Source organism: Heterocephalus glaber, unplaced genomic scaffold, assembly GCF_053883595.1.
Source record: "Heterocephalus glaber isolate CG9 unplaced genomic scaffold, H.glaber_assembly_v1.0 deba00001531, whole genome shotgun sequence".
NCBI classification, from domain to species: domain Eukaryota; kingdom Metazoa; phylum Chordata; class Mammalia; order Rodentia; family Bathyergidae; genus Heterocephalus; species Heterocephalus glaber.
The window spans coordinates 13,084,742-13,108,916 of record NW_028258329.1 but is presented as its reverse complement, the minus strand read 5'-3'; positions in this window follow the sequence as shown (position 1 = coordinate 13,108,916).

Sequence of the window (24,175 nt, the reverse complement as noted above, 5' to 3'; positions counted from 1 at the left end):
AGGCCTCCCACTGCCCCCAAAGCTGTCTATTCCAGGCTCCCTCCCCACCAGGATGAAGGCAGAGAGGGAAGGGGGAAGGAAGACCCAGGAACTGGCACAGGAAGCAGAAGGATGGCAGCTAAGCTCTCCTGTCTCCTCTTTCCTCTCTTCCAGCCTGCAGTAGGGTTTTCTTTTTCCAGTCTGTGCATCTCAGCAGCTAACCCCTGAGTCCTCTTTAATTCGATTTCCAAGGAGCTGCCTTCCTCCTCCAGGTTCTCTTGGGAGGGTCTGCTGTAGGAAGTGGTCAGAGCACAATGCCCATGATGGTCTCCCAGGGCCCCCAAAGCCTGGGTCAAGTGGCTTTAGACTTTCAAGGGCCAGAGGAGGCTGCCTATGCCTACTGGAAGAGGCAACAAAAAGGTCCAACTCTTATCTTTAGGATTTTTCTTCACATGCCCACTTTGCACAATGCCAGCATCAGTTGAGATAAGCTAAACCCTCCAGTGGAATCATATCTTTTTAACCAGGCCCAATCAAGTCAGAAGTGTATCTTAGGTGAGTCCCCATTATACCCATCAGGGTACCCGGAGATGAAGCATAAGTTTCACAAAATAGTACTTACCCTACTGTGTGCAGTGCATGCTGGTATTTTCTATCTACTCCTGTTCTAATATTGTTCAGTATCCACTAACTTATTTCAGTACTCACCACTGGGATGCCACTATCAAAGAAGCACAACAAATCCCTTGGGCTCCCAGGTACCCTGGCAGTCCCTTCTTCAGTGTCAGAGGAGAATAATGCTAATGAGCATCAGCTTGTGATGGACTCCCCTCCCTGCCTTGTTTCTCCATGGTGCATCACAGTGAACATCCGGGACTCAGGCAGAGTTGCCAGGGAAGAGGGGTCAAATGTGGAAAACTGGCTGCAGGAATGTGAACCATAAAGAAGGCTCCAGTTGACTGTCTGTCCCATGGATGTCGCTCCAGAATGTCACTGGTGTCTCTCCAGCGCTCCTCCCTGCATGCTTCCAGTCACTTTTCAGTTTGAGGTTGTGCTTGCTTCGGCAGCACATATACTTTTCAGTTTGAGGTGCAAAACCTCATGGCTCCTAGTTGGGGCCAGGCAATGATACCAGTAGGGAAAATGTTAGGAAAGAGGGAATTTCTCAGGTGCCTGGTACAAGGAAGGCACACAGGTTTCTCAACCCATGTCCAGCAAAATCAGCCCGGGAGAACTATATTCTCTAAACCTTTCTCATACTTTCTATCCACTGCTGAAAAAATACTTTCACACCATGGGACACTACTCAAGGAATCCTGGGCAGCTCCTGACAACTCCAAGCTTCAAGTATAGGCGTGCTTGTCACCCACTTCCTGAATGACTATCGTTCAGGGACAGCTGGGAGTCCATTAAATTTCAGCTTTCATAGGGGGACACAGAGCTCTTCTGACACCCTTTCATTTTAGACACCAGAAATGGATAATTCCTCTTTCCCAGTTCACCCCTGCTCTCTTGGGAAAGGCAGAAGGGGCCCACAGCTCCTCATTTTCCCAGCCTCCCAGCTCTTCCGGAAGCCACTGTCCTATCCACCAAGCTTAGTGCTTCCCGCAGCATCAGCCTCAGGTTTCCAGTGCTCGAGGTCCCAGGGTGCTGACCATGAGAATAAGACCCAGCCATACCTGGGTTCACCATTGCTGAGCAGCTGGTAGACTCCTTATGTTGCTCTCTCCTCTTGCTGAGTCTTCTGTTCCAACAGGGTGTGGCCCAGCGGAGGGATTTATCCAGGTCACCTTGGTCTACATCTGTGGCTCTCATCAGAGCAAAGTCTCCCAAGTTCTCACAGCACTGCCATCATCCACAAACATTCTTACTGCACCAGGCACATGGCAAGATGAATTCCAAGTATGCAAGGAGCACACAATGTCACTGAGAAGATATGGTTCATACTGGGAAAATATATGCAATAATCCAAGCACAGGATAAGTGTCTATGAATGGCCAAGACAGGAGGTCTAGGGGATAAGAACTGGGCTGATCAGCGCAGGCAGGTGGACTGGGAGCTCAAGGGCAGCAGCAGGAAGACTCAAGCTTTTAAGTCCAAGAAGAATGGAAAATGCCATTACGCCAGGAGAAGAGGGTTCGTGTAAGAAAGTTACAGGGAGGAAGGGAGGGACATTTGGAGGTTGGTTTGGCCAAACTGAAACAAAAGACTATTTGAGGCAGGTTTTTAGGATTCTAGATGCCACGTGTGGTTGATGTTGACTTTCCTCCAAAATCATAAAAAATATTCTCCAAGAAATGCAATCACACCCAGCATCAGTTACAATTCAAGGAGTGACTACGGCACCCTGGGATCCTGTGATGTCATCAAATGCGTCGCCCAGCTCTGTGAGTCTGAGGATGATAGAAACACAGAGATGACACAGTTTTGGCCTCCCAGGGCCACAAAGAATGTGCTTCCTTGAGCAAGTGCATCTCTGGATTTATTTTCTTCCTTCTCTATATTTCCATTTTTATGAAATGGCAAGGAATGTGTCTGAAGAAGAGATCCTTCCTAGTCATGTTCCATAGAGAGATGCTTAGGATGGCTCCTTCTCAGATGAGTTTAGAAATACGGTAAGGGCCAGGGCATGTCAAGCAGGAAGACTAGTGCTTGTACTGGGTTGGCTGGATTTGAAGAGCTATCTCAGGTCTCCTTCAAATCCAAGGTATGCAAGTCTCTCTACTGCCACTTAAGTTCATCCTCTGATTCCAGGGTCCCCGGGTGTATGGCTGAGCAGCTTCTAATCCTATTTCCAGTGACAGGTATGACAGGTAGCCAGGTGACTGCCTTCTTTCCAGTGTGAGGAAAAGTGCATGCCACATCCAAGTAGCCCAGTGTTCCTATATCCCATGAGCTGGAACAGTGCTGACAATAATGCTGGGTATCCTGGAAGCCAGTTGTCAAATACTGTACTACCATGCTCAGACTGGTCCCTGAAGAGCTACATAGAGCAGCATTTCCTCCCCTACCGCCATTCCAACAATTGGGGGTATCTATTATGTGAGAAAGAAACATATCTGGTGTTCCTAAGCCATTATCTTTTGGATCTCTCTGTTACAGCAGTTTGGCACACCCTACCATAATCTCAGAGACCTGAGCTTTCCTCTGTCAGTGCCCTGTGTGGCTGGATACTCAATTACACACAATTCTGGGTGCGTGCTGAAAACCCAGGGAAGGAGAGAATTAGGTGGAAATATAAATGAAGGGTTACACCTTCATAAACTTCTGAAGGTGTCAGCCTCTGCTCAGAACATTTCCACTGAAACGAAGACTTCCTGAGAGTCGCCCCAGTGAACCCATTACTAGAAAGGGAATGGAACACAAAATGGAAAAAGAACCCAGTCCTTACCCTAATGGACTGTATTAGTCACTTTCCCATTGCTGGAACACAATACCTGATACCACTATGTAAAGGAGGAAAGGTCTGTTTTGACTCACGGTTTCCCCAGGGTTCAGTTCATGGTAGGCAGCCTCCAAGGTGGAAACGGCACAGTGGAGGGACATGGCAGAGGGAAGCTGCTGAATACAGAGCATGCAGGAAGCAGAAAGAAGGGAGGACAAGAATACATCCTTCAGATCATGCCGCAGCAACCCACCTCTTCTGACCAGGTCCCACTTCTGAAGAGCACAGTCAGCCACGAACTCACCAATGGCCTAATCCAGTGATGAGTATAGTATCCCCATGCTTCAACTACCTTCCAAAAAGCCTCACCTCTGAGTGCATGGAAATAGTGAGGAACATTTTAGATCCTATCACATGAATGTACCACAGAGTGGTGAGATAAGTATCAGCAGTTTATTGAGGGACACAATTCATCACCCCTTCATTCACATTCATGTTCATCATCTTTGGCTTCATGTCCATCTCTTGGCTCAGCTCCCTCTCCGCTCCTAACATGCCTTTCTTCTGACTGAAGTTGTTAACAAAGGTCTGCTGGGCTCAGACTAGGACTTCAGGATATCTAGCCTCATGCTTGCCTTGTCCTTGTGGTTACCAGAGAGCCAAGGGTACATTCTGATCTCCTAGAAACACTAGTACTCTTTATTGGGCTCCAAAAAGCAATCAGTGAGCAAACACGCTGTTTCCGCTGAGCTCCTTGGAAATGACTAATCCATGTTGGAGGAACTAAGAGGTTCTGGAGGGATGGGGTACTGCTTTTTCCTCCACTCTTAGAAGTCCCCTTATAGAGGGGAATCAAGTCTCAGGGAAAAAACGATTGTTGTCAGGCAGCACATTCAGGATGACAGAACTGCTAAGACAACACTTGGGTGGGGAACAGATGTCCTGGGAACCTTCCAGGATGCGTTCTGGGGCTCTTGCTGTAACACGCATGTGAAGTGTGTGTTGGCAAGTTGTCCACCCTAGTACCTGATAGATTGCTTCTCCACTCCCATTAACGTGTCCCAAAAAATGCACGTGGTGGGGAGTGAACTGCTTTATTCACAGCAGATCTTACCCCACCTGTCTGCCCCTAACTCTGGGGCACAGAAGCATCACCAGACCGGAGATGGCCCCTCGATGTACCCAGAAGCTATCTTCTGAGGGGGAGAGGATGGCGAAGCCAGGCCAGCAGAGAGCTGCGGGCCAGAGCCCGGCTTGGCAGGTGTGAGATACCGGTGTGGCCCATCCTTGGGAAGCTGTTCTCGGCCTGGGCTCCTTCTTTTCACCGTCAAAGTGCTCAGCATCACCTTCTCAGGAGGCTGATGTGGTGAATGCAAAGTGCCTGACTTTGCTCAGCACCATCAGGGGTGCAGACCACAAGGTCAGACAGAGGATGCACCAAGGGCTGAACTGTGCTACCTACCAGAGCAGCAGGACCCCCAAAAAAGAGGGAGGAAGTGATCAAGGAGAGAGTAATGAGGATGTGGAAGGAGGGCGTGGTATTAATGACATTTCTGAAAGCTGTCTGTGGCTCAGTGTGACCCCTTTGTTGAAGCAGAAGACAAAGAGTAAACAGCAGACTCCAGGCAATGCTCGCTGTGGTTGGATCATCTGGGGGGCACAGTTCTCAATAAGGGCAGTAGGAATGCCAGCAGAGGGAGGGGACAGCACAGAGGCTAGGGGACAGTGAGAAGCCCCTTCCAGACATGAGCAGCAATACAAGGGTGTGCTTCGGTCTTGTGTAGATCTATGGCCCTGAGCACTGGTAATAAGGTGGTCTCAGGAGCCGCAGGAGGCCAGAGACCCTGTTCCCAGAATAGGCAGGAGAGACTCATCCAGCAGCCACATTGGCAACACACACACATCTCCAATGGGGCTCAGTCACTCAGATATAGTGAGACATGCTAAACTGCAATCATGTAAATATGATATACATCCTATTTCTTAATCCATGTCATGGAAAGAAAATACAAATGAATGCATCCAAAAGACTTTGCAACTGGATCAAGTCTTTCATCAGTCTCTACTCTTATGGAGGAAGACATCAAAGCCCTAGCAATGCCACTCCTGGCCTCAGGCCCTAACATTCCGCTTAAATGAACTTCAGCTTTCTCAGCTGACATCCATGCTGCCTGGGCAAGAAGCCAGGCTTCCCCTGACTGTGACACCCACTCCTCAGTCTCTGCACCATGTTCCTCCCTGGAGAAAGCCTTGCGGTGCCTGACACCGAGCTCTGAACTGCTATGCAACCTGCCCAACCATGCAGGAGCAAACTTGGCAAAGGGATCTGCCCACCCCGGGGACGCTAGCGATGGAAGCTAAAGAAACTCCATGCATCCTGGGCTGGGCAAATACTGAGTCCTGGAGAAAATCATTCTTGAACTAGAACAAGTAAAATCAGGGTGGAACTGAGGGCCTGTAGCACAAGGAGAATGAAATCCTACTCTGATGATTTAGGGGTATGAAAGATTCCTAAAGATACCCTCCTGCAGCAAAACCGACCTGGGAATGTGACATGTGCATGGGTGAGGTTGATTTCTTTTGGTCTGTTTTACAGGTTAGTGCGTACCTGGTGACCCACATCCAGCTTGGCACATAGTAGGTACGCAGTAAATACGTGGGAAATGAAGGAATGAGCAAATGATTAGATGAGTTTCTGGAAAACTGTACGTTGACCTGTGGGATTATGAAAAGGGCCTGTGCTAATGCAGCTGCCCAGGCCAGTTCCCCCAAGGCCAGATGGCTCCTTTCTAAGGTTGTGTGCCTCTCTCCAGGGATCCCAGGAGGAACGGAGGAAACACAAGGCCTTTGCAATCTCAGAAGCCTGATTTTCCTTGGCATCCAAAATTGGTAAAAGTCCTGGACCAGGAAATTGTTGGAAAAAGAGGGTGACCTCCATCCCAGGGGCCATCAGCCTGGTCTGCTGGCCACCTTGCCTGAAAGAGGACTCCTCCTCTCTGATCTGCTAGGCTCTGCAGCCCCTTGGCACTCATGACTTTTCCTCTCTTTCTGGGCTGTCACTGTCCCCGAAGCACCTGCTCTGGGAATCCTGGGTGGCCTTCCCGCACCACACTCTAACTCTCCTGCCAGTGCTCGGAGAGCTGCCTCTCCACCTTGCTCCATGCTCTCCAGCCTGCACACCTCTGAAGCTGCCAAGAAGCCCCACAGCAAGGAAGGGCAGGGAGGAGTTGCTAAGACATCTGCTTCCAGGACTGGACCACCGGGCCCCTGAAACCTTCTGCAGGGATCAATTATGACAGAAGGGTGGGACCTTAGAAGAAGAGCGCTCTTCCTAAAAACATCAAAGAGAACAGGAATGTTAGGAATGGATGGCCAGAGACAGTCACAGCAAAGAGAACCCAGAACCGGAAACCCAGCTCTCAAAGCTGCTTTTGCCTTGTAGATGCTGATGGCTCCAAATGAATCCACATAGAGACAGGGCTGTGCTTCCGATGGAGCGCAAGACAAAAGCCATAGCCTAGCATCCACCCATCCACCTCTACAAGTTAATGTGGAGAGCGGTGTTAGCCATAGAGGCCCCATGTTAAATCTTACCCTCCATCGTATAGAGTAAGAAGACTATGTTATGAGGAACCGCGTCCTTGCCAAATTAGATGTTTACCTCCAGAAATTGCCCTGGAACATGATGAATGTTTTGTAACCCCAAGAAACAAGAAAGCCCATAAGGGTGGGGAATTTCCAAAGAGCTAGAGAACCAGGAAGCAGGTGTCTTTGGATAAGGGTCATGATTAATGACCAAGCTCACCTGTGATATAAAGGGAAGGAGAAAAATAAATGGGCGCTCTCAGTCTCCCTGGGAGCCCTCCCGACTCTATTTCTGTGTCTTTCTTTTTCTTCATCCTCACTCCCCCATTCAGGTGCTGTTCAACAAGTGACGGCGGGCTCCATCAAGTTAAGCAACCCCGAAGGGCTACACTCTTGGAAAAGGGGTGAATTAACCAATCCTCTGTGAACTTGTCCTGAGGTTATCCAGACAGTCTAAGGCTGTGAACTTGGATTAGGGTAGCCCCAGTCTGGTGGCAGGCACCTGTCAGAAACAGAGAAATGTCTAGCTGCAGTACTCTGTGACATCACGGCTATCTGGGCTGCAGGCTGCTGCTTGCAACAAGAAATACCTAACCCCAACTAGATCCACCGAATCCTGTCATTCTAGTCTTTTTTTGCAAGGAATTATACAGCTGTCTTAACAGTCAAGTGGCCTGGTCCCAGAGAAGGTGTCTCACACTGGGAATTGTGTCCAGGCTCTTGGTAAGGAAATTTTCCCCATGACACTCAGGACATGCCCGGTCTCTTGACCTTTTCTCCTGGGCCTCACTCTGGTCCTCCCGAGTCCCGTGTGCATCCCCTCTGTCCCCTCCAGCAGGTCTCTAGGCCAACCCTCACAGGAGCTCTGTTCTACCCTGGGCAGGAGGCAACTGCTGGATCAGCGTGAGAGTGCTCAGTACAACCACAGGCTTGTGGTTGCTTAACTCTGGGCATTTGCCTGGTACAAACCCTGTGGCAGCAGAAGCCAAGCTTGTTTTGTCCACTAAGGTGTTCCCTGTTACTAGAACAGTACCTGGCACAGGATAGGACTCAGACTCTACTTTGGAGAGAATGAATGAAACCAGAGCCTCGCTTTGGAAGCCCAGGCAGCTCTGGGGCTCCATCTGCTCTTCCAGCCATGCTAGGAGCCTTCCCTGTCCTTCAGGGACACAGAAGCCCCTCCCCTTACCTTACTTCATTTTCCTCTTCTGTCTCTTCCTTTTGTACAAACTTTGCCTGGTGCCTGGATATCTGGTGCCTTCAGAGTACTCATAGCGAAGTGCTGGCAGCCTCCAATCTCGTCTCTAAAGACACTCCCAAAGCCACTTAGTGGCAGGTCCTCCGACTGCCACACTGTCACTATCAAAAGTGGTCACTGGCCCAGCACCCAAGTGCAAGATCCAGGCTCGGCACAAAGAGAACCAAAGCTCCTTCCATGCCCACTCCAAAGCTGGCTCGGGGACTGATCAGTGACATCACAGAATTGAAAACTGGGTGGGGGGTGTCCAAACAGAAAGAATGTTACTTGCTCGAGGCAAGGGTGGGAGAGTTTGATCAGTGTTGTGACAAAAAATGAGGTCTTCAGAGCCTGGTGTCAAAGCTCAGAGAAGAGGAGAAATGGGCTGCATGCCATGAGCAGGGCCATTTGGACTGGGGAGTGAAGGAGAAGTAATTGATGAGGCAAAAGGAAGGCAAGCAAAAAGAGCAGTGCGGACGGACATGAACAGCTGGCTGCACCCTGACCGGGGTCAAAGGGGACATTCCAGTGGCAGGAGTCAGGAAGAATATGCAAAGGCAAGAATACCTAAGGCACTCAGGTGTGTGTGCGTGTGTGTGTGTGTCTGCCACGCACGAGGTTGACCTTCGCCAGAACACAGCCCCCAGCTCTTCATAAAGTCAAAATGCTACCTTCAACTATTTCCTGTGATTGAGTTTTTTTGTTTGTTTTTTTTAGGTTGGGCAACCATTTAGTTAGCCATTGGCTCAAGTCCCAGCCATCTTTATTATGTACCCTTTGAGCCAAGTCTTCCAATTGTTTTATATGGCAGGACATCCCTTCCGACCGTTTTATCCTCAGACATTGGGTATTATTTGACATAATTACCTTGGGTGTATATAATTTGACAGCATTTTTAGGTTTACAACATGGGGCACATCCCCAACACATGATGGAAATTTACATCAACATTTAGATAGAATTCAGACAAATTAAGCGAGTTTGCCAATTGAATCCATACATTTTTGTGTGTGTGTGTGTGATCTAGTCCTCTTGGGGACAATACTGCCAGTGTCCCAGACAATATTATCATGAAGGCGAAACATCTCCAACCCGCTCCAATCTTAGCTTTTGGTCGCCTGGTTGGCTGATAACCTTCCATTTGTCCTTTTTGACATCCGCAGGGGGGGTCCTGCTTTCAGATGGTTGCGATGTATCCAGGGAGAATGTCCAGCCACCTTCACCGCCAAGGGAGTTGACAGAACAACAGGAGCCGGTCCCTTCTAACGAGGTTCCAGGGTCTTGGAATCAAACCTGCGAATAAAAACCAAATCTCCCGGCCTATGGGATAAAGGTTGTAGAGGTTTTTCATTTGGACTAGTCATTTTCTTTTATAATGTCTCATGTAGCTCTGACTGAAGCTGATGAACTGCTTTTAAGGATTTAAGGAGTCGAAGGTGGGAAAACTTTTCTTTAATTCTACATCTATTAATGGGATGATTGGGGGAGATCACCCATAAACAATCTGGAAGGGGGACAAATTGAGGGGAGGCTTGGGAGTGCACCTCGTTCGGAGGAGGGCAAAAGGGAGAAGCTCTACCCAACCTAGTTCAGTCTCCAAGCATAATTTAGTCAGAATCTCCTTTAAAGTTCGATTTGTTCTTTCTACCTGTCCTGAACTTTGAGGCCTATAGGCACAGTGTAGATTCCACTTTATTCCAAGAATATTACTAATTAATTTAGATATCTTAGCCGTAAAGGCTAGACCATTGTCGGACCCCAGAGCTAAGGGCAAACCAAAATGGGGAACTATTTCTGTCAGGAGCTTTTTAACTGTTACTTCAGCTGTCTCCCTCTTAGTGGGGTATGCTTCTACCCATCCTGAAAATGTATCCACAAAAACTAGCAGGTATTTGTACCCATACATGCCAGGCTTCATTCCAGTAAAGTCCAATTCCCAATGTTCTCCTGGAGTTAGTTCTCTGTGTCGGACCCCGGGGGACCCGGTTACCCGATTTGCATTTCCTGTGATTGAGTTTTGACTGTACCTCACACTCAACAAACAGCAAACAGGGCAGATGTACAGAAGGCAGGAACCAGGACACCCACGTGGCCCCACAGGCCCAAGCCCTCGGGCCTCCGAGGAAAGCTCGCAAAGCCACACTGCACCTGAGTTACCTCGATCTTAAGTCCCGAGGGAGCCTGGCACCCAGTGGGCAGCACTGCCACTTAAAAGTGGAACTGGAGGACCGGGGATTTAGCTCAGTGGTTCCACCGCCTGCCTGGAAAGTGCAAGGACCCGAATTCGATCCCCAGTACCAGAAAAAAAAAGTGGAATTGGAACTTGGTGTTGTGTTGGCCCAAAAGGGCCATGCAAGAGGCAGAAAGCATGTAGAATATTCAGGAATAATGGACGGCGTTAGCTGGGCAGAGATGAAAGGGCAGTGCGGGCAACGTTAGTGGAGGACAAGGCAGGCAGAGCCAGGAGTGGGCTTTGTAGAGCCTCCTAAACTAAGATAAATAGTTTGGACTTTTACTCTCTTGGAAATAGGGAGCCACCGAAGGTTTGCCCACAAAAGGAGTGCCTAGGCCAAGGCATGCTTGAGAGAAGTCCCCGAGAGTGATGCCTGAGAGTCCCTGGGATGGTGTGCAGAGCTGCAAAGGCTGAGACAAATGGGGAAATTCTGCAGGAAGTCAGGCTGGTGGACGGAGGACCTGCAGAGAAAGAAGGGAGGACTGAGATTCGCAGCGGCTGCACAGTGGCGGAACCAGCTGGCAGCGGCTGGTGGAGGAGGGGAGGAATGGCGAGGAGGAAAGACAGGTGCCGAAGCATCCTGCAAAGGTGACATGGGTGACGCCGGTGCCTGTGAGAAGGGTGGAGCCCAGGAGCCCCAAAAAGAAGCAGGGAGGGCTTGGGATGTATCAGGTGAGACAGAAAATCTGCCGGAGAACCTCACGTGAGGAGAGAGAGATGGGAGGATTTCACCAAGTGCACGCTTCCTCCCTCCCTCCGTCTTCTCAAGTGTACAGAGGCTTCGAGCCATCTTGCTTTGAGCTAAGGAAGTATCTGTGTCTCACAGGACAGAGAAATCTGAGACCGCAAAATGCCCACTGGACGGACATTCACGCACCTCGGCTTGACGCAGGTGCAAGGGGCCTGCGTCCCCTGCTCCCTCCTGCCACTCCTCCTTGCGTGCTATTTTCGGGACCGCCCGGCTGCCCCCCCAACCCTGCTAAGAACCCGCATAGCTGCCTGGCTACCCAGCTACTTCTGCCCTTACACTCTGTCCCTTTGACCCCCCACCACCACCACCACCACCTACAAGAGCAGCCCTTAGGCGCCCGAAGCATCCTGCAGACAAGAGTGGAATTCCTCCTCCTTTCAAATCTCCCAGCCACATGACTCTCTCTTCCCACACTGGTCTCACGACTCACCTCCACTTGCTAGTCGCTTTTTACACAGTGCTGTTGAAGATTTCTGTCCTCTACAACTATTTCTTCCTCGGGCCAGTCTGGGTCACCGCTCGGCCAGCTTCCAAGCACTTGGCTGTATTCATTTGCTCTGCAATCATCAGCCGCCTATCATTACACCACCACCCGTCTTTCTCAAACCCAAACTTTCTCAAACCTAGCAGTCCTAGAGCCCCGTGACATCCTTTTCCTTACCCGCTCCCCGCTGCACCCCACTCAGGCTCTGGTCTGTTCATCCTGCACTCATTTCCGGGGATCACAGCCCTGGCCTGTTTTCCCCGGCACCTGCCCAGGTCACAAACAGTTGGCTGGGCATCAAGGCAAGATTTACTCTCAACCAATCTGCCTGCGGTGCCAGCTGGGGCCTGCAGGGGGCGCGCGGTCTTCCTCAAGGGCCACATCCTCTGCTTTTGAATTAGAATTTTTTTTCCCCACCTGTAAATTGCTGAGAAGGAAAGGAAACTAGTATTTTATTTAAGTCTTTTCTGCTCACCAGAAAGACCCAGCCAAACGTCTGCCGCGTATGCAGCCTACCCTCCTACCAGCCTTGCCAACCTCTCCGCAGACATAAGGGCCCTCTTCTGCACCTGCCTTCTAGAAATCCCCTTCCTCCAAACTTGAGTCTGTCACCACACCCAGGTTCTCATTCCCCCTCCAGGGCCGGCAATATCCTCATCCAGGCTTCCCGGCCTTAGCTATCTGGGATGATCCAGGCTTTCTGGCCTTAGCTATCTGGGATGGCATTTGGAGTCACACACATGACCCTGCATTCAGGATACATGCATCTGGTCACTGTGATTTTGTCACAGGAAGTGTCCTGGCGTCTATGTCGGGGGCAGTAGTGTGATCTTGGGGCCATGGGCTACACTCACGAGGACAGAACCTAGGAAGCCACGGGGTGGTGTTGAAACAGGATGTTAGAGAGCAGACCAGCCGGAAATCTCACTCCTCAAGTCAGGCCCTGGGCAAGCCGGAAACACAGGCGGCATCTGGACCTGGTTGGAAATACCGAATCTCAGCCCCCCCAAGCTGGGGCAGTGCATGAGCATATGGAACTCTCCGGTTCGTGCCTGTCCTGTGACTGCCAGGTGCTGGTGGCCTTGGTGGGTCTGGCTACTCACACCAGCACCGCAACCTCCATCCCCAGCTGCAGGGTGCCCTGGCAGGTTTCCACGTGGAGAAAAGTGTAAATGGACCCCCAAAGCTAAAGCTGCAGTTGGCTTGGCCAGCCAGGGGAGTCACCGCCCAGGACTCGCAGGATGAAGTTGAAGGCTTCCTGACTCCCAGGACCTGTATCACCCAGGGAGCCGTGCTTCTGAGTAAAAGCACGGTGTCGTGAATTCAAGGCACCCAACACCCACAGGTGCACCCAAAGCCATTCTCCGCCTCCATGCAGTGGCCATGCCCACCCAGTCTGGCCAGGCTGTGGTTCCTACCCAACTCCCCAGACATCCCCCTCTGTCTCAGCGGGGAAGCCATGGGGCACAGGGGAGAAGGGAGCACCCAAGAGACAGGATCCACCCATGTTGCTGAGAGGCCCGGGGATGGGTCTCCCAGGCTTAGAGAAGATTGTCCCTCCAGTGGCAGAAACAGCTGGAATTCACCTAAACTATGAGCTGGAGTTTCCTCTAGTCTTTGGACACAGAAGTGCAGGTCCTGTGCAGCGGGTCCTCCAGCGCTCACACGGTAGGTTCCATGAACCTGGCCAGGCTCCAGCCATCCTCAGGTAGATGCTACAGGTTGTACCTGGAAGGCTCCAGGGCTAGTCCCAAGGAAAACTTCATGGTGGTTTAGAAGCAAATAAAGCTGGTCCCTTCAGAGGCAGGATTCAAGGAGATACACTGCGCATCAGGGTCATTGGGAAGTGGCAGTGGTGGGGGTAAGTTCCCTAGGCAGGGGGCTCATAGGTTGTCAGGGGACAAGGAACATCAACTCCCAGTAGCTGCCTTTTGCAGCTTTGTCCCATGTCTTGAGGACAGTGGTTGAACTGCTGTCTGCCAGGCAAAGGCCGAGCAGGATCACAGCTGCCATGGTCCCTTCCTAACTGTGGCTTGGCAGGGAGCAGACATGCCTGGCTGCAGGGAGATCTGATGGGTTACAGTGTGCTGAGCTCAGCCTGAAGACAGGCCACATCCTTCCCCAAGTTCAGACTGAAACATTGGGAAGGAGGAGGAGGAAAGGACCCTACCCAATATCTCAGCTCCCTGGGAGGCCTCTGCTGTCCACCGCATTCACCAACATAGGTTAGACCTGGATCACTGAAGGAGCACTAGCCTACAAAGTAGGTATTCTTCTGGTAGAAGTCAGGGTCAGCATGTCGCAGTAGCAGCTTGAGGTGGGCACATTTGGTGGCTCCACACCACCATGGTAGATCCGCAGGTGCAGCTCCTCGGGCCGGGACAGCTGGCCCTCATGGTTCAGGTGTGTGTGAAACTCAGCTAGATTCTTATATTTTAGTTTTATTTTTCTGTGACATCATCTTTGCACGTTGCCATTTGTTAAATTGTTATAATCTAAAGGAAAAGAATTACAATAGTGTGAGAAGCAGAGGATAAGGGGCTTTGTTCGTAGGCCTTTTGTGCTATCCATCCATGGTAGTGTAGAAAAATACATAGATCTGCTGTTTCAAGACTATGGAGTACTTCAAGAAGAGAGATCTAGGGCTGGGGATTTATCTCAGTGGTTTTGCCGCCTGCTGCACAAGCGCAAGAACCCGAGTTCGATCCCCGGTACCAAAAAAAAAATCCTCTTCGCTAGGGTAAGGCAGCTCATGATCCTCGGAGGCCATTTCACATGACTGAGTGAAGTCATCCTGGTTATCCGTACCATTTGTTTGCTTTTTTACCTCTTCCGCTCTGGGAAACCTGCTCCAGGCCCACTTCCCTCACAGTTCCAGCCGAGGGAGGGGTGGTTTCCGTGGCCATTTCCAAGTCTGCTGAGGCAGCTGTGCTGTCCTGGTCAAAGATCACCTGAGGGCCTCCTGCTCGGCCAGCAGAAATGCACTAGCTCACTGCATTCCCATCCGTGTCAACTCGGCTTATCAAAATACTTGTCCCTGGAAAACAGAGCTTAACACCAAGGCCTCCTGCTAAAACTAACAAGAACTTTAAAATTTTTGAAAAATAAAACTGACAAGAACAGCAAATATTTTGTTTGTTTTGATATCGGGGATCAAACTCAGGACCTTGTGCTAAATCCCCAGCCCAAGAACAGCAAATTTTAAGACATGTTTCGAGGAGAGTCACATGTAAGTAGGTATACTGTGGATACTGAGGCAGTCACACAGGGTGTAGCCCATGACATCTACTTGGTTCCCATCAATAACAGAAAATAGGGCCGGGGATTTAGCTCAGTGGTTTTGCCGCCTGCTGCGCAAGCGCAAGGACCCGAGTTTGATCTCCAGTAACAAAAAATAAAAAAAAATAATAATAATAATAATAATAATAATAGAAAATAAACCCTGTTGTCCCAAGTTGTATGCTGTGTCCTGTACACTGAGGCCCTGTCAGGTGTTCTTGAATTCTCTGACAAATATGAACCCCAAGAATTCTGGCACCGAAATCATTGCTTCGTGATTATGATCTAGGATGAGCCTCTTTGACTTCATTGTTACATTCTGAATAGTGCAGAAGCTTTTTAATAAGATGAGATTCCAGCCCCCCCAGCAACCAGCGGGCAGAAGGTGAGGACCTGGCCTGCGTGGAGCCCCGCTCCATCCCACCCACACCCCGAGCCCCAGCGACCAGGTTAGTCCTGCAGGCACCTGCAGTCCCCCCGACCCCAGCCTCCTGGCTGTGCAGCTACATGGTTCCACACTACAGGAGCCATAAAGGGCATTGTCGGGAGCTCCAGAAGATAGAGCAGAAATGAACAGCAGAAAAAGGGCCTCTCCACAGTTTGTAATAGTGAAAGCTTGAAAGCAGCCCAAGTGCCCATCAATTGGAAACTGGATAAAGATGTGGGTTTTTTTATAAAATGGAGTACTACTCAGCCATAAAGAACGAGAAACTAGAGACATTATAGCTAAATGGATGCATATCGAGGCCATACTCTTAAGTGAAATAAATGGGACACACATGTGTAAATACCAAATAGTTTCTCTAGTGTGAGAAACTGAAAGTGTAAATAAGGGTTAAAATGGTTAAAATGAATAATTGATAATTTGAAATAGGAAAAGGTCCAAAGAGGTAGGGGTGAAAGGAGGGGAAGGGGAAAGGAAAAGAGGGAAAGGAAAAATTATGAGAAAGAAAAAAAATGGAAACAAAGTCTATGTAAATAGGGAAGGGTAGAGGGGTGAAAGGTACACAGGTAATGGGGAGAAAATAAGAATCAAGATACATCATGTACAGGTACAAACACCCAATGATAAATGGAAACGTACTGTGTCCCTAAAATGTACCAATAAAAGAACTTAAGAAAAAAGAAAGAAAGAAAGAAAGAAAGAAAGAAAGAAAGAAAGAAAGAAAGAAAGAAAGAAAGAAAGAAAGAAAGAAAGGCAGGTCTCTCTCAGGCTCCTTGATGAAAACTGAAGCCCACTGGGAAAGTGAAGAGAATCTCCGCAATAAAGGCATACCAGACCACTGTACTTGGTAAGTTGGAGGGATCATCACCTCCCATCCAAACCTGGACTATCTTCAGGGGAAGGGCAGCTGGAACCTGCAGTAGAACCTTGCAGAGTTCAACACTGCAGAAGGTCAGGGAGCTCAACTTGGGCCTTGCAGCCAGAAATCTGCCTGACTCTCACGAGTCTGCTACTGGCTTGCTGAGACTCATTGACTTATATCTGCACACTGCTGCCCACATTGTCTATTGTGACAGCAGAGACATACCCTGAAGGCGGCCCTTCATTTTTATTCTTTGTTATTTTCAAAAAATTTTTGCTCTTATTTTTAATTTTTTATTTTTTCTACTCATTTCAAATTTTTGTTTTTCCTTTTTTTCTTTTTTCTTTCTCTCTCTTTCTTTCTGTCTCTCTCTCTCATTCTCTCACTGACCCACATTGTTCTTCATCTCCCTTTTTGTTCCTGTTCTGGCCCTAATTTGGATTTCTTCTTTATTTTTCTTTTCTTCTCTTTTTCCTTCTCTTGATTGTCGTTAGTTTTAAAGGAAAGTAAATACAGTTTCTAGCCTCCTTATTGTGTTAGGTTGTTCTGTTCTCATCTTTGTTCTTTCATTCTGTCTTTTCCTCTTGTCCTCAACAGTTTCTTAGAGTTTGCGTGATCTTCCTGTGTCCACTGGCCTCACTGCTAACCTTTCCCTAGTCTACCTATTTATCCCTCCCTCCACAACTCCTTCTAACTCCCCATCCCAAAGGGTAAAGTTGCTATATTGAAGAGTTTATTCACTATAAATATATGTTGGGCAGGTCCTCAATTTTTATTTAATTCACATGGTAAAAGGTGGTAGATTAATAACTACCACAAATTGTCCTTTTCTAAGCTGTGCTTGATGCTATGGTGTTGCTGATTGTATCACTTGGGCTAAGGAGTTGTGACTGATCTAATCAGTTGTCCTTCCTGGTATAAAGAAAATGAGATGGCCTCAGAGTCATTAGAGACTCAAAACCTAAAGACCAGCTATACCTGGAAGACACCTCTGAGAAGCAATCATTCCATAAGGGTTCTAAACAAAAGCAACAAAGATACTTGCAATAAACAACTTCACAGTATCAACCCAGGAACTAAAACAAGGACAGTACCAAAAACAAAATTGAGAAGACATTTAAGTAAGGCACAAACTCAGACTTCCACCCCAACAAAGGCAAATTCTGGGGGAAATGAGGTGGAAAAGTCTGATAATCAACCACCTGAACACCCTGAACTGATAGCACAGGAGGTAACAAAACAGATGAATGAGGCTCTAGAAAAATTCAAAACAGAAATAATTTCCCAGATAACTACAGAGATGGTGAGCAAAATGAAAGAAATGATTAGAGACTCTAGAACAGAAACAGATAAAAAAAATAGATGAGCTCAAGATCATGATGGAAGCCATGAATGCCCAGAATAGGAAAGAAACAGAAACCATGATCACCCAACATAGGAAAGAAATGGAATCCATGAAACAGATTCAAACAGATATCTGGGAAATTAAAAGCTCTATTGAAAGTATTTGCAGAAGAATGAGCCAATCTGGAGACTGACTATCAGATATAGAAGACAGGACTACAGCCAGTGACCATAAAAAGAGAGGTCTCTTAAAGCTAGTAAGGGGCCATGAGAAATTGATCCAACAGTTCCTAGATGACACAAAGAAAAATAATATAAGACTGGTAGGAGTCCATGAAAAACCAGAAGAAAGTACAAATGACATACAAAAACTGTTCACAGAATTAATGACAGAATACTTCCCACACAGAGTGAAAGAATTTGACATACAGATAAGTGAGGCACATAGGACTCCGACTAGCCATGATCAAAAAAATCTACACCTAGACATATAATAATCAAGAAATCCAACAGAAGAACAAAATACTAAAAGCAGTTAGAGAAAAAACACAAATCACATACAAAGGGGAGCCCATCAGAGTCACAGCAGACTTTTCAACACAATCCCACAAGTCAAGGAGAGCCTGGAGTGAGGTTTTTTCAAGCCCTAAAAGAAAACAACCTCCAACTTACACTGATGTATCCTACAAAACTATCTTTCAAAATTGATGGGGAAATAAGATACCTCCATGACAAAGAAAACCTGAGAAACTTCATGAAAAATCAACGCTCAAAACAATTCTAAACAATATCCTAGAAAAAGACAATGAAAGTCACAACTCCATGAGGGCCAACAGAGGGAAGCCACCAGGCAAGGCAAGAAACTAAAAGGAAAGGGGGAAAAATAAAAAGTAAAAGAGCCAACAACAGTAAAACATCATGACAAGGATGAGTCAATATCTGTCAATTATAGCCATCAATGTTAATGGCCTCAATTCACCAATCAAAAGAAATAGACTGGCAGAATAGATTAAGAAACAAAATCCAGCAATATGCTGTGTACAAGAAACACATCTAACACAAAAAGAAATTCATAGACTGAAAGTAAAAGGATGGAAAACAGTTCTCCATGTGACAGGAACCCACAAAAAAGCAGGGGTAGCAATCTTATTTGCAGACAAAGTAGATTTCAAACCAAAACTAATTAAGAGAGACAAAGATGGTTATTACATCCTTGTAAAGGGAACAATCCAAGAGGAAGAGATGACAATCCTAAATATATATGCACCAAATACGAATGCCCCCAACTATACAAAATATTAATGGCATGAAAAAACCAAATAAGCACTAATGCAATTGTAGTGGGGACCTCAATACCCCACTATCACAAACAGACAGATCATCTAGACAAAATATCAACAACGAAATTCTAGAACTGAACCAAGCTACTGAACAAATGAACTTAATAGATGTTTACAGAGTGTTCCACCCCACAAAATCAGAATACACATTCTTTTCAGTTGCACATGGATCATTCTCCAAAATAAACCACATGCTAGCTCATAGGACATGTTTAAGTAAATGTAAAAGAATTGGCCGGCGATTTAGCTCAGTGGTTTCACTGCCTGTTGTGCAAGATCAAGGACCCGAGTTCAATCCCCAGTACCAAAAAAAAAAAAAAAGAATTAAAGTTACCCCCTATATATTATCAGACCATAGTGCTATAAAATTGGAGAGCAATAGCATAAGAAACCGCAAAACCCCCACAAACACATGGAAATTGAATAACACCCTCCTAAACAACCAGTGGGTCACAGAGGAAATTAAAGAAGAAATTAGAGTTTCTACAAGTAAATGATAATGCCAGTACAACATACAGGAATCTATGGGACACAATGAAAGCAGTTCTTCAAGGGAAATTAATAGCAGTGAATGCCCATATTAGGAAAACAGAGAGAGCTCAAATAAACAACCTAATGCTGAACCTCAAGCTCCTAGAAAAAGAAGAGCATAACAAACCCAAAGCTCATACAAGAGAGGAAATTATAAAGATCAGAGCAGAAATCAACGCAATGGAGACTAAGAGAACAATGCAAAAAAATCAATGAATCAAAGAGTTGGTTTTTCGAAAAAATAAATAAAATCAATAAACCTTTAGCCAACCTTATTTAAAAAAGGAAAGAAAAGGCTCACATCCATGCAATTAAGAATGAAAAAGGTGAAGTCACAACAGATGCAGCAGAAACCCAGAGGATCATAAACACCTACTTCGAGAACCTGTACTCTAATAAAATGGAAAACACAGAAGAAATGGACAGATTCCTAGATACATATGAATTGCAAAAGTTAAATGAAGAAGATATAGAAATTCTAAACACCCCAATTACAATGAGTGAAATTGAAAATGTAATAAAAAATCTACCAACAAAAAAACACCCAGGTCCTGATGGCTTCACTGCTGAATTCTACAAGACATTTAAAGAAGAACTACCAACATTACTCTTTAAACTCATCAAGGAAATTGAAAAGGAAACAATATTTCCAAATTCATTCCTGGAAGCAAGTGTTACTTTGATTCCAAAACCAGGGAAAGACCCAACCCAAAAAGAGAACTACAGGCCAATCTCCCTAATGAACATAGATGCAAAAATCCTCAACAAGATACTGGCAAACAGAATACAGAGGGTCATCAAGAAGATCATACACCCTGACCAAGCCGGATTTATCCCAGGGATGTAAGGATGGTTCAACATATGTAAATCAATAAATGTAATACACTATATTAACAGAGCCAAGGACAAAAACCATATGATCATCTCAATAGATGCAGAAAAAGCATTCAACAAAATCCAACACCCATTTAGGATAAAAACCCTGCAGAAAATTGGAAGAGAAGGTCTTTATCTCAACCTGATTAAGGCTATCTATGAAAAATCAACAGCCAACATCACAGACAATGGTCAAAAACTGAAAATTTTCACACTAAAATCAGGAACTAGATAAGGATGCCCACTATCACCACTCCTGTTCAATATAGTTCTGGAAACATTAGCCACAGCAATTAGAAAAGAGAAAGAAATAAAAGGAATAAATATAGGAAAGGAAGAAGTGAAACTGTCATTATGGGCTGATGATATGATACTTTACATAGAAGACCCAAAAAACTCCACCAAAAGACTTCTAGACTTAATTGACAGATTCAGTAGAGTAGCTGGATACAAGGTCAACACTCAAAAAACAATAGTCTTCTTATATACAAATAACAGGTTCACTGAGAGAGAAATTAGGGAAACAATTCCTTTTAGAGTAGCATACAAAAAAATGAAATATCTAGGAATCAATCTAATGAAGAAAGCAAAAGACCTCTACAGAGAAAACTACAGCACTCTGAAAAAAGAGATTGAAGAGGATATCAGCAAATGGAAAGATATCCCTTGTTCCTGGGTAGGAAGAACCAAAATAGTGCAAATGGCCATACTTCGAAAACTGCTATATAGATTTAATGCAATGCCATTTGAAATTCCAACAATATATTTCACAGAACTAGAGAAAATAATCCAAAAATTCATTTGGAACAGAAGAGACCTAGAATAGTAAAAGCAATTCTAGGCAACAGAGACATGGCAGGGGGTATCACCATCCCCAACTTGAAACTACACTACAAAGCTACTGTGATAAAAACAGTATAGTACTGGCAAAGAAGCAGAGCCAAAGATCAGTGGAATAGATTAAAAGATCCAGAAACAACTCCAGACATACTCAGCCACCTCATCCTTGACAAAGGAGCCAACCATCCTCAGTGGAGGAAAGATAGCCTCTTTAATAAATGGTGTTGGAGAAACTGGATTTCAACCTGCCAAAGATTAAAACTAAACCCATATCTATCACCATGCACTAAACTAATATCAAAGTGGATTAAAGATCTAAATATTAAGACAGAAACACTAAACTTGCTGGAAGATAAGTTAGGTAGAACTCTTGATGACACTGGCATAGGAAAAGACTTTATGAACAAAACCTCAGTAGCACGGGAACTAGCACAAAGAATCAACAACCAGGATCTCATCGTATTAAAAAGCTTCTGCATTGCAAGAGAAACCACCAACAGAGCTAAGAGACAACCTACAATGTGGGAAAAAATTTTAAGCAGTTGTACCTCAGACAAAGGACTACTATCTAGAATATATAAAGAACTGAAAAAAATCAGACCTTCCAAATTCAAGGACCCAATTCAAAAATGGGCATCTGAAATGAACAGACATTTCTCAGACAAAGAAATAAAAGCAGCAAATAAACATATGAAAAATGTTTAACATCACTGGTCATTCAAGAGATCCAGATGAAAACAACACTGAGATTCCACCTCACCCCACAAAGAATGGCTGCTATCAAGAAATCAACCAATAACACATGCTGGCAGGGGTGTGAAGAGAAAGGAACCCTTCTCCCTTGTTGGTGGGTGTGCAGACTAGTGCAACCACTGTGGAAATCAGTATGGAGATACCTCAAAGAACTAGGACTAGAGGTCCCATTTGACCCAGGTATTCCCTGCTGGGTATCTTTCCCAAAGAATTAAAAGCATCATACCACCACGAAATATGTGCACCCATGTTTATAGCGGCAAAGTTTGTAAAAGCTAAAGCTTAGAAACAGCCCTAGTACTCATCAACTGGAGACTGGATAAAGAAGATGCGGTTCTTGGGGCCGAGGATTTAGCTCAGTGGTTCTGCCGCCTGCCTCACAAGCGCAAGGACCCGAGTTTGATCCCCAATACCAAAAAAAAAAAAAAAAAAAAAGATGTGGTTCTTTTATAAAATGGAGTATTACTCAGCCATAAAGAATGAAAAACTAGAGTCATTTATAGCTAAATGGATATATATTGAGGACATACTCTTAAGTGAAATAAACAGGACACACGTGTAAATACCGAATAGTTTCTCTAGTGTGAGAAACTAAAAGTGTAAATAAGGATTAAAATGATTAAAATGAATAATTGATAATTTGAAATAGGAAGAAAAGGTCCAAAGGGGTAGGGGAAGTGGGAGGGGAAGGGGAAAGGAAAGAAGGGAAAGGAAAAATTAAGAGAAAAGGAAAAAGTGGAAACAAAGTCTTTGTAAATAGGGAAGGGTGGAGGGGGTGAAGGGAGCACAGGGAATGGGGAAAAAATAAGAACCAAGATACATCATGTACAGGTACAGGCACCCAATGATAAATGTAAATGTACTGCACACCTAAAATGTACCAATAAAAGAATTTAAACAAAAAAAAAAAAAACAATTCTGGCACCACAGGGCCAGCGATCAGCTCCGACCTACGTGTCAGCGGGAGCAGCCAGGGCCTCCTGGAGCAGGCAGATCCTTTCCTGAGTAGACACCTCCAGGTTCCCAGAGCTGCTTCCCCCCACCTCACTCACACACACACAATTAATTATTTGCATAAGAACAGGCTTAACCCAGACACCCTCCAGACACCCAGGAAGCTGTCAGTGGTTAAAACTTAAGCAGTACTGGGAGCAGCAAATTCACAATGCAGCTCCTGGGGGAGCATGCAAGGAGGTGGGTGACAGGAGGTCTTGCTCCAGGAGGCAGCTGGAATTGACAGCAACCCCTCTCCTGCCACTGTCCCCTGTGGCCCAGTCATAGTTCTCTTTGCTGATGCTCATAACACAGCCCTGCCCCACTGGCTTCCCTTCCTCTTCCCTTCTTTCCTGCCTGGAGGTGGCAACACCAAGGTGCCACGCTCTGGGGCTGACTTTGGTGGCCAGTCTCAGCAGCAGGTTTGGGGCCCTGGTAACCCCCACAACCTGCCCTGGAGCCCTGCTCTTCTGGTTTGTCCCTGCCAATCCCATTAAGAGTGTCTCCAAACCCAAGAACCCGACAGAAGCAGGAAGGCATTGAACACAAATTAGACTTACGTCTTCATCTCGTGCCCTTTGAGGACAGCGCACCCATGTCCTTGCCGAGCATCATTTTCAACACTCTCCCCTAACCTCTCCTTGGCTTTCTTTGTGTAGAAGGCCCACTGTAGAGATGGACCCAACTGAAGTCCCACAACCAGAGGCCAAGCTGCAACACCACCCCAGCTCCATGCATGGTGAGCAGGGACCCTGGCACCGGGGGACCACTTCCTGTGCCCCTCACACTGGCTCATCCCTGGTACCAGGAGGAAGCAGCCTGGCAGGAAGGTACTGGGGAGGATGTGCCCCTAGGGGACTTGGATGTGCCACTCCCAAGCCACAGTCTTGCTTGGAGAAAGCACAGTCGCAGAGGACTCCGGTCGCTCTGTGCAGAGAAGACTGAGGACAGGAAGAGTCAAGGCTTGGGAGCCACATCTTGGCTTCTTGGTGCCATCAGGTTGCACCAGGGGCCTGAAGAGAAGCAAATGAGCTTTTCTTCCTGGCTTTTACTTGCTTACTTTTAACCCTGCCTGGACAAAAACCAGGTATGAGGCAAAGATAAGCCAGGAGCTTCTAGCACAACTGGTTACCCCAAGATACCCAAGAGCCCCCCAACCACGAGGGCTGTGTGTCTCCCAATCGAAGAGCCAGCTTCCTGGAAGGGACTGATAAACCCACAAACAGGTATTGAAACATGTGTGTTTTCCCCGGCACCA